A 12,173-nucleotide genomic window follows, 5' to 3' on the forward strand; every position below is an offset into this window, starting at 1 on the left:
ACTGGGTATCCTCATTCAGGCATATCTAATTGTAACCACTGGACATCACAAAGGTGTAAAGTTTGAAAGTTTTAATTTCTTTGTAGAAAAGATTGAATTTTCATATAGTCATGTCTTCTGAGATTTAAATATGAAAGGTAAACACAAAACTAAATTCTATTTATAGTTACAGCCACGCAACCCCCATTGATTTTAGTTGGATTGAAAAATGTTGTAGAGGTAGAACTAAATTAATGCAGGCCTGGTATTTAAATTATATTACTCTATTTCTATGTCTAGAACAAGTAAATATCCATAATCTATATATTTCTTTTTATTTCCAGTTGTGTTGCTTGATACTACAGCTGCACTTGGAGAGCTAGGATGGAAAACCTATCCTTTAAATGGGGTAAGTCAAACTCTTATTTTGTTTTTGTCCTTTTTTATTCAGCACTTTGATGTTTGAACAATAGAATGGGCTATTACTGCTAAATGGATACTTTCTTGCAGCATGTACTATTGGAAAAGATTTTGGGATACTGAATTTCTTGAACAATTTGAATTGTAGTTGATACTAAGCGCCTCAAGAATGGCAAGTAAAAATATGTGCACATATTACAGTACCATCAGCTGCTATTTCTGTAGGTAAAGGTGTGTCAAGATTTATAATAAGTCTATATTCTGAGTTCTGTAATTCAGTTATGAATATCTATTCTGTCCTAAAACTTATAACATTTAAGTTTATAATTCAGGAACAAACTTTACGCAAATTTCATTTAAAAAAATCAATTCATCCATTTATTACAGTAGTTGGAAACAATTTATATGAGCAAAGTGGCCTTTTTGACTCTACTCTCTAGCATGATTCTGAACGTTAATTCTGAAGGCCCATTAAAATATTTGTAAATAAAGTGAAAACAAAGCTACTGAGGTTTAGAACATTGATATTTATGTAAAGTGGCTTTTTCCTGTGACTTTTTTTTTAAATCAAAAGTGTAGTACCTTGGATAATGTTTTTTACACAATTGTCCAGTATTGTTAGTATAGATTAACATGAGAGGAGGCAAGGGTGCTCTGTAAGGCCCAAGGCCTCAGAGCTTGTTGTAGATGGCTGGCATACTTGGAGATGCTGTGGCCAGACTGGGAGAGAGAGAGGGAGCACTTTTTCTTTGAGGTGTAACTACTTGAAAAGTATTGGTGGCTGAATTTCAAATGTTGTGTTGCTCTTTCCACCTGCCCAGTGCTCTTAACAGGACATAAGTCATTTTTTAGTTTCACTTCTAATTAATTGCTTCAATATACTATATCTTAAGTCCTTTTTATATGTTGGGTCCTTAGCTAAATTCAGGGTGTCCTTAGGATATCTCTTGCCTTGTGTGTCATTTATTTTCATATAAAGTGGCATTATTTTTTAATTGCTGGATATGATACATGCGCTGTGTTGATTTCTGAAACAAACTGAGATATAGAACACTGATGGTATTTTGACTGCAAGAAAAAACTGTTTGTTTCATTCTCTGTGGGATTTTCTTTCTTGCAACACATTCTAGAAGGAAATAAAGGTGTCCATCCTCAACCCCTTAATAATCCATTCTTTAAAAGTGCCACTAGTGTCTGCCCTCAGGGACTCCAAACAATGTGACATTTCCTAATCTCAGCCTGTTTTCAAATTTATGGATTATATTTTTCAGGATTTTCCAGTCCTTTGTATTCTTAGACAACGTTTTTAGTCTGTTAATAGCTATTTCAGTATTTTACACTTTGTTTGTAGTCTCATGTAGCATGAATCCTAAATTCTAAGGGTTTTCTTTGGAAATTATGGACAAGATAAACACAGGCACAGATCTTGATAAGAAAGCTAGGATATGAGCCAATACCTTTTAACCTAGTCATATAATGAGTCCCATTAAAGTCAACAGGACTACTTGTGTGCATAAGAAAAGCAAGATCTGATACTATTTCCTTTAAATAGCAAAGAGTTTTTCATATTCATTTTTAAAAGCATCAATTGTTCCACCAACAATAGATCTAAAATGCAAGCAGGAAGAAACAACAAAGATGACATACAATAACCATCAGAAAATGTTTTGTTTTGGCTGCTCATGTAAGTGCCCTTCCCACATTCAATTTTGTAGCTCATTTTTAAATCACAGATACATTGAAGTTTTGCCAGAGGAGTTGCTTCTACTTTGTCAGTCTTAGGAATTGGCAGCATTTCTCTGATACAGAGAGCTTACATATGAATTAATTGTAAATATTTGGGGTTCAGTTTATTTTTAATATATGATATCTTTCTTGGGAATCTGGCAAAAGAATGTCACTGAGAAAACTGTGATAAATACTTTGAGAAAAGAGAAGCTGTGTGGCTGTAGCTTGAAGAAATTAAAACACTGGTTAGGTGAAAACCTTAATCACTGTGTAGTGTTAATTCGAGCAGCTGTTAAGCTCCACTGCTACTAATGGTGATGGATATTCACTGTTACTGAATAAATACTGGAACTGGGCAGAAATAAAGAGCAAATAGAAAACCTCCTTCATGAATAATCGAGAAGATACAATATCCTATGTCTTTGTAGAATAATAGCTATGTTTTATGAATTGTAAAATTCACAGCAGAGTAATTTAAATATACACAAAATTGGTGCTTAAAATGGATGGTTTCTAATTCTTTTATGAATGCTGCCATGCTGAAAAAAACTTTATTAAAGTAGACATGAATTTAAGTAATTCTGAGTTCAGAAGTTAATATAGGAAAAACAGTATATGGATGTACCAAATTATATTTAAGGTAGTTGTAAAATTAATCTTTAAAGCTAAAAACTAAATAAGTGTATTACTTTGCTCCTTATGTTTTAAATAACTTTTGAATCCTGCACCTGGTATACAGGTAAGAGGATTACGACTTCCATCACTGTCACCCCATTCTTACTTATAAGCTTTCAAAAAATTTGCAGCACATGCCCTACACACTCTCCTTCATCTCAGTCATGTAATCTATAAATTGTATTTGTTTGGCATTCTGACTTTCCATCAATATATAGATTAGTTGTATCCACACTTTTTTTTTTTTTTTTTTTTACTGAATTCTGTTTTCTGAATCACGTGTGTGGCTCCCCTTGTCTTAAGCCAGAAATTACTCTCTTGTATTTATCGATTTTAAAATTTAAGTTAAATAAAATTGCTGTTCTCCTAAATCCTTTACAAAATGATTACAGATGTGGCGTGTTCAGAGTATTCCTATCCAGAGTTACAGATCTAACCTAATAGAGGCCTCAGAGTACAGGATAACTATCTATGCAACCTAGATATAATTTCATTTTCCACGAGAATATAAATGCGCCTGTCCTTGGTAAGCTTCCCAGTATTACTCCTTCCCTTGGGAGACCTCACAGAAGATCTTTCATCAAAGCTCAAATTCAGAACTCGATAAGGTTTTGAGAGCAGGGAAGGCAAAGGTGGAGCAGCATTAACTCATATTGGGGCTTTTTCAGTGGCTACATGGGTGAATTCATTTCCTGGCAGCATGCCTCTTGGATGATCAACATGGAGGGGCCATCCATCCATTGACACTCTTCTGCCTCCATCATTGCAGGACTCTCCAGGGTTGTGAGACTGTGTACCCTGTTTATCTCCCTCACATATCCCACACCTCTCCCACATGAGGGAATGATTAATTCTCCATGATGAATGTCTGCAAATTTCCTGTTCTGTTGTGCTTCTGTTGTGCTTACTTCCCCAAGTTTATCGACTTCCAATCTAAACTCCTAACTTGGAACACAAGCTTTGTCACATAGGTCCATCTGGTCTGATATTCTGTCTTTGACAGTGGTTGTTGGAAGGTGCAAGAATCCCCATGATGGACAATTACAGAATAAATGGCTCATAGAGGAAATTTCTTCCAAAACCCTTTTGCTGGTTGGCTCTATATCCTGAAGCGTGATGGTTTTTATCCCATTTTTTTCATCCTATCTAATGTGACTATTTATGTTATACTTATGAATGTCTAGTTTGTATTTTAAATCATGCAAGCCTTTTGGACACTATATCTTGTAACAAAGAGTTCCACGCTTTATGCCATGTGCTGCTAAAAGCCCTTAATTTTGATAGGTTAAATAAGGAGAAAGATCCATCCCCTCTGCCAAACTTTTTTTAAAAAAGGTAAGAACTCACTCATGATCTTCCTTCAACTTTCTCTTAGCTTGGTTAAACAGCAGTAGATAGGCAGAAAACAATGTGCAGACAGAGGGTCACTAGCAGACCCTCAAAAATCTCTGGGTTTCAAAGGCAGAATGCTATGCCACTTTGATGGAGGAGAAAACTCACCACCTTCACACATAGAAGAAAGGCAACAAAATTGCAAATAAAAACTTGAAGAATTTCCTTACCTCTGTGTGGAAATAGCCCTAGAAGAAATATAGGGAATTTTCTGACCTCAGGAATTGACACTGTTTGTGAAGGGTCTTTTCTGTGTGCATGTGGCAAACTTTTTTTTTGGCATCTGTTTTTGCATCAAATATATTCAGTTCAGTTGTATGTGTCTTTCCAGTAGTCTGAATTTAACATCCATTTTATCTGTCTTGCTGGTTACCTCTTTAAGAGATTAGTAAAAGTTAATTGATTGTGGGAGTGAGGTTAGTCTAACTAGGCCTGCTCTTTGCTCTGCAGAAGTGCATGTTTTGTGTTTTCTCGCTATACTCTTTATTTACTTAGAGCTGTAATCATGTAAAAGTGAAATTACCACATTGGCAACAAAAGACTCAAATCCAGTATGCAATTTTTTTGTAAGTTGCCTGGAGATTTCTAGAAATGAGATCCATCTCTTGTTAGTACATTAATATTCCTCTCAGAGTTATAGACATTTAGGTAACTCCATTAAGAGGCAAATTAAAAGGACACTAACATGACATCTAATAAACTGAAAGGAAAACCATAATTTTGTTTTCTACACTGTCACATTTTGTGTTCCAATCCAGACCAGTGAGGGGCTCTGACACGCAACCTTGGGTTCTTCACAATGCTTTGCTGCTATAGTTCCCAACCTGGCCCATTACAAACAGCCAAACAGTCTGCAGGCCACACCCTGAGTGTCTATGTATAGCTGCAGCCTGCCAGCAATACTCTGACTTCCACTAATCTTGGTTACCACCTGCAGGATGACCCCAACACACTTCCAGTCCCTCATTTTCCCCTGAAACATGTGTTTTGCACTGCCAAGCCCTCTCCTGGACAGTTCAAGTATTACAGGTCCATTTTCCCTGTAAGGAGTCAATATACAACAGTTTGCTACTTTAATTGGAGTTATCAAACAATTCAGTTTAAACACTACATTGGATTAGTTTTGATTTTAAAAAAATAAAGCAAGTTTAATTAAGTACAAAGAGATTAATTGAGTACAAGTACAAGGTATTCAAGTCAGAAATGGTTACAAGAGAAATAAAGATAAAACAAACTAGACTTGGTTCAAGGTAAAATTATTTTAAAAAGCCTTTAAAGAGCTTATTTTAATAGACAAGACAAAGGGTGGGAAAGACCAAGTACTGTCCTCATTTTAAAGACAAGGAAAACTTAAGCACAGGATATTAAGTGACGTGTACAAGGTCATAGAGAAAGTCTCTTGAGAGATCAGGGTTCAACTCCTGCTCTAAGTCACAATCCAGTGCCTTTAGCACAAAAATATCCTTACTCTCTAGATTATCTCAGTCCCTCTCTTGTGCACTGCTGGAATAGGCAGAAAGCATATGGAGAGGTAATACATAATTCCTTACTTAGGCACTTTTAGCCACACTGTTGGGGAGCAGGGGTGACCCAAGAGGGAAGCTTGTCTTGCCACAGCTGTGGTAGTTGCTTGGTGAGCATCAGTTATCTCAATGTCATCCTCAGAAAGCATTGAAAATTGTAAACGAGTAGAACCTGCCTTAGAATTTCAGATTGAGCCTATGAGAAACAGGTTCTTGCTAACACCCTATCCACCATTATCATACTGCTATGCATGGGGCCACACTCAGGATTTTGGGGAGGGCTGGTAAAATGATTATTTGGGGTACACCTTAGAATAAACTAACTTCAGTTATGCACATAGATCAGATTGGTTTCACTAAAGGAAGATTAGCTGCTGATGATGATGCAAGAAAAATCTCTCACTTGATGCAGCAAGCTCAGATGTTCCCTCCATAGCCTTAGCTCTAGATGCAGAGAAGATATTTGATAGGGTTGAACGGCCTTATCTAATAGCTCTCCTAAAAAATCAGATTTGGACCAATATACCTAAATTGGGTCAGTGTATTATAACTGTCCCCTCACTTCACTATCAACTAATGGAATTATTTCTCCCACATTTCAACTAGAAAGAGGGACATGACAGGGCTGTTCCCTCTCACCCCTCCTTCTTAATCTCTGTTGACACACTGGCAATGTACATATGTCAGTACTCAGCCATCGAAGGTGTGACTATAAACAGGAAGGTATACAAAATCAGTTTACATGCTGATGACATCTTTGCACTATTGAAGACTTCATCCTCATGAATCCCATCACTATTGAATGTAGCTGACATTTTTGAGAGATTCTCTGGTTTTTATATTGACTGGAATAAATTGCTAGCAATGAATATATCCAAAGGATCAGATACTTTCAGTTTCAACATTTTCTATTTCCAGTATGCAAGGAAATAAGTTATTTAAGTGTTAGTTTTGGGAAAATTAGGACAAATAAAAAGCTTAGTTTGCTATTCAATTCCCTCTTTTCTTGTATATACCTTAAGAGGCTACCCACACCCTTAAGAAAAAATCCAGTCTTCCCATTTACATCCTGCCATGCTTTGACAATTAAAGCATCTTCTCATACCACTATGGGATAACTTGTGTCTCAGGATCAAGGCCAACTACACACTTATGACAATTTGGATAGCTAAAGGGTTAACAAAAATATATATATATATAATATGAGATGAAAGACTGGACTTCATTTAATTACGTGTGTAACAAACATCAGCTATTGTTTTTTCATAGTTCCTTCTTTCAGTAGAAATGCTCAAGGATTCATGTAAAAATAGGGGAAAACTAGTCTTTCAATTCTCTCACTTCTAGAAGAACGTGTTAAGAAATATGGAAACAAATCATTTTGTAGGAATTACTTATAGGTGGCTTAATGCTTTGTGGTACCCTCTCAATCTCAGTCTCAAAGAAAAAAAGAGAAAAGGAATTTAGCCTTTACTATTTCAGCAGAAATCTGGAAGGATATCTGGCAGCATGTGGAAGATACTTCAAGTTCTTTATCCTTGTGATTCTTCCAGAACAAGATATTAAACAGCGACTACTGGATTCCAAAACATTTAAAGCTAGATTACATCTCCAACACTCACTGTATACAACCAAACGGTCACATGCCAATCTTTCGCCAATCCTCTGTACCTGTCAAAAATGCATGTGTTCTGGAATGCCATATTCAGTGCTCTCTCAAACTGTCACTATCTTTCCTTCTCCAATCTTGTGTATTTTAAGGGTGCTGAATGAGTTGGTATTGCCAGTTAACATTGAGAAATGGGCTGTAGTAATCATTTTAGTGGCCTCTGGAAAAAATGGAAATCTGCAGTTCCTCCCTCATACACAGACTGGCTTAGTGAGCATTCTATCACTGCATTAGTGGAAAAAATGACCCTGTCTAATATGGAAAAAATGAGGCTGTCTGATCATACATGAAATTATTACATACTTTTACAGTTTAGTGTATATATTAGTCCCTGGTACTCATACGTTATGTTCTTACTTATTTATCCATTTAGACACTTTAAAAATTGATGCCCTACATGACCTATGGGTGGGTTTGTGTGTGTGTTTTGTTACAAATAATGAAAAATTTCATAGTGTGGGTTTTTTTATTAAAAAAAAAAAAGTTTAAAAAGTTACTTAAAGCATGTGTGGAGTGAGAGGGGATCTCTAGTCACCACAAACCCCCACTTCTTCCTGCTCATGCAGTGGAGACCAGCTGCTTGCATCTTTCAACCATGGGGATCAGTTAGCATCAGTATATTGGCTTACATTTTTCAAGGGAATCTTCACAAGGAAAAGGGATAGAGTTGATATTTGTAATGAACACAGAGATTCTGATCCAATGGTTCTCTCTGCTAAAAAGAAATTTGCCCAGGCCCTTCTAGGTCATCAGCATAGCTGTGCTTACTTCCTTATCTGACACCTGTGTCTAAGTATGTAATTACACTATACCACATCTGCAAGGAACAGCTTAAAATAAGCACCTTAGTTTATTTGACCGAGAACATTTAATCCCAGTGATTGCAGCTATTGTAAATGCTTCCTTGTCAATTAGTAATCTTTCTATAAAATTAGTCACAGATGTAATTACTCTTGGTTTTTCTAAATGTGTCATTTTCCTTTGGGGGATCTTCTAAGCTTTTGATTTTTTTCCCCAGTTGTCGTTGATTGAAGTTCTTCAGAAAGTTTCAGGTAGTTTCCTTGGTTCCAAATTTGTCATATCACTAACAATGAACGTGTGATACTATTGGTTTTTGTTCTCCTCCCACCCATGCCAGATGTGATTATTTTAATCTTTTCCTTATAATAGTTGATTTACAATATTTTATAATATAATATTTCAGTGAACACTGGACTCTTAGCTCCCTATAAACTTGGAAAACATTGTTAAGTTTTCTGGAATCTCATTTTTGAAATGGCTTAAATCCTGCCTTTTAGACCACTAATTTATAAACTTGTTCATTTTTTTTTTACATTACAAGGATGATATGGCTTGTCAATGCTCATCTACAGACTGTGCTCTTCTGTATATTTTTGAATCTACATTGTTCTATTTTTAATCATGTTCGGAGTGATCAGTGTTATGTGATAAAACCTTTGACCAGCTAAGGAGTATTCCAACACTAGACTCCTTGGCTTTATTTAAATAAAAATGTATCCAGTTCTGAATCAGGTCACTCATGTTAGTTGGTCCACAGTCCATTCCCTAATGCAAATAATGAATAAGCCCACCCATCAGAATAAAATTACCCTACTGAATTAAGTCATTGGATGTACAAAGAGTGCAAGATAAGCAAAACCAGGAGCTAACAAAAAAGAAGGAAGACAGTACAAACTTTACTGTGAAGTAATATTACAAAAGTATTGGATACAATGTTATGCCTGGGGCACACACAACAATACAAAAGCAAAGATACATACAGCCTACGAGAGGTAGTCTTAGGAAAAGTGGAAATGTGAAAGAATTATGAAGGAGGAGTCCAAAAGAATAGCTCAAGTGTATAGGGACAAAATCAGAAAAGCTAAGGCACAAATTAATTACACCTAGCAAGGGATGTAGAAACCCCACAGGACGAGGCTCTATAAAATCATTAGGAGCAGGACAAAGACAAAGGAAAGCATAGATCCACTATTTAGAAAGGAAGAAAAGCTATTCAGAGTTGACCTCAAGAATGCTTCAGTGCTTAATGCCTATTTTCAGTCTTTGCTTAAAGTTAATAGTGACTGGATAGTTAACACAACTAATAGCAACAAGGGGGAAGGAACACAAGCTAGAAAAGGGAAAACAGGTTAAAGCATTTTTAGATAAGTTAGATATAGACAGGGACTGATGAAATTCACCCTAAACTACTTAAGTACTGACTAGCAGAAGCAATATATCTCCAAAAAGTCATGGAGGACAGGTGAGTTCCCAGAGACTGGAGAAGGGCAAACATAATACATAGCTTTAAAAAGATGAACAAAGAGGAGCCAGAAAATTAGGCTGATTGGTCTGTAACTTTGATACCTGAGTGGAACAAATTATTAAACAATCAACTTGCAAACTCGTAGAGGAAAATAGCCAATGTGGATTTGTGCCAAACCAGCCTATCTTCCTTCTTTGACAGGGTTACTGGCTTAGTGGATAGTTGGAGAAGAAGTAAAAATAATGTATCAACTATTTTTTGTAGTCCTTTTTTGACACAGTCCCACATGAACTAGGGAAATGCAGTCTAGATTAAATGACTATAAAATGGGTGCACAACTGGTTGAATAACCATATTCAAACACTAGTTTACGAATGGTTCATTATCAAACAGGTAGGATGTACCTAATGGGGTCCTTGAGGGGTCTGTCCTAGGTCTAGTACTTGTCAATATTTTCATTAATGACTTGGACTAGAGAGTATACTTTAAATTTGCAGATGACATCACAATTGGGGGCAGGGTGGGGTGTGTGTGCAAGCATTTTGGATGACAGGATTAGAATTCAAAATGACCTTGATAAATTGGATAATTTGGTCTGAACTCAACAAGATGAAATTCAATAAAGACCGTTATGAAGTACTTCACTAAGGAATGAAAAATTAAATGCACAGATACAAAATCTGGCTAAGTAGCAGTACTGTGGAAAAGGATCTGGGGGTTATAGTGAAATCATAAATTAAATGAGTCATGTGATGCAGTTCTGTAGTTTATTAATGGGAATGTCTTATATAAGACGTCAGGTAATTGTATCGTTCTACTCAGAACTGGGGTGGCCTTAGCTGGAGTATTATGTCCAGTTTTTGGTGCCACACATCAGGAAAGAAGTGGACAATCTTTGTGGAGAGTTCAGAGGAGAGCAAAAAAATGATAAAATGTTCAAAAGTGGGCATGTTTAGTCTTGAGAAAAGAAGACTGATGGGGGAGCTGATAAGTCTTCAAATATGTTAACAGCTGATAGAAAGAGGATAATGATGAATTTATTCTGAATGTTCACCTAAGGTAGGACACAAAAAGTAGGACAACAAAGCAAAACTGATTTAGTTTGAAGCCAGGGAAATTGAGGTTAGATATTTGGAAAAACTTCCTAACTATAAAGGTAGTTATCCACTGGAGTAGGTTACTAAGGGAGGTTGTGGAATCCCTGTCTTTACTGGAGGCTTTTAACAGGTTTAACAGATTCTATAACATAGGTTGATAGGAAGATAAAAAATGATACAAGATAGATTTCCTTCCATGAGATATGCAGGAATAAAATGTAGAGACAGCAAAAACAATACTAAACAGGCATAGAGCTAGGACAATACATTAAGGTATTCAAGTAGTAATATGGTATGAGAGTGTATTGTAGCCACAGTGACATGCAATGTGCATATGCTGTAAATGTGCTAAGTAGGACAATATGAAATAGAACTTAGAGAGGAAAGTTATCCAGAAAGGGTAAGGAATTTCAGATTTGTAAGGCCAGAAGGGACAATTCATTTGATTTCCTGTATGTCGGGCCCATTAAATTTCATCCATTTTACCCCTGTGTTAAGCTCCGTTAACTTTTGTTTGACTAATGTATGCCTTCTACAAAGGCATCCAATCTTATTTGAAGATGGAAAATCTATTACTTCCATTGGTAGCTTGTCCCTATATTAGTCATCCATGCTATTAAAAATTTGCACCCTATTTCTAATTTGAATTTGTCTGACTTCAGTTTCCCACCAATGGCATTTTTTATGCCTTTCTCCATTAGTCTAGAAAGCCCTTTAGTACCTGGTATTTTCTTTCCCTGAAGGTACTTATGCACAGTAATCAATTCACCTCTCAAGCTTTTTGATAAGCTAAACAGAGTGAACTTTTTAAGTCTCTCACTGTGAGGCATTTTCTCCATCCCTCAAATAATTTTTGCAGCTTTTTTCTTCTACATCTTCTCCAGTTTTTAACATCTTTTTCAAAATGGAGACACCAGAACTGTATGCAGTATTCCAGTATCTTTCTCAGTAATGCCATATGCAGATATAAAATCACCTCCCTACTCCTACTTGCTACTCCCCTGTTTATACATCCAAGGATCACATTAGCCTGTTTTTAATCACATCATCACTCTGGGAGATCATGTTCAGTTGCTTGTTCTCTATGGCCCCTAGATCCTTTTCAGAACCACTGCATTCTAGGATAGCCACCTAGTTTGTAGATATAGCCTGTATTCCTTGTTCCTAGATATAAAACTTTGCATTTGACAATACTAAAATGCATTTTGTTTGAAATGGGCCCAGTTTATTAAGTGATCAAAATCTCTTTGTTTGACACTCTTGTTTTCTTCCTCATTATTCCATCTTCTCCTCATCTTCCTCATCTTCCTCATCTACCAACTTTTCCTCATCCACAAATTTTATGAGCAATGATTTTATATTTATTTTCAGAAAATGTTCATAAAGATGTTAATTAGCGTTGGGGCCTAGTACTGATCCCTGAA

The 12,173-nt window shown here is 36.2% G+C and overlaps 1 protein-coding gene across 1 annotated transcript in view; it reads left to right on the forward strand.

The window, feature by feature from the left end:
* Positions 1 to 323: 323 nt before the first annotated feature.
* The window catches only part of EPHA6 (EPH receptor A6), a 709,227-nt gene continuing 697,377 nt past the window's right edge, over positions 324 to 12,173 (forward strand). The window contains exon 1 of the mRNA XM_067546257.1: positions 324 to 388. The gene's annotated coding sequence lies outside the window, so the exon portion shown is untranslated. The remainder of the gene's footprint in view (positions 389 to 12,173) is intronic.

Source organism: Emydura macquarii, unplaced genomic scaffold, assembly GCF_026122565.2.
Source record: "Emydura macquarii macquarii isolate MOO-44397 ecotype Brisbane River unplaced genomic scaffold, CSIRO-AGI_Emac_v2 contig_1119, whole genome shotgun sequence".
In the NCBI taxonomy this organism is placed as follows: Eukaryota; Metazoa; Chordata; order Testudines; family Chelidae; genus Emydura; species Emydura macquarii.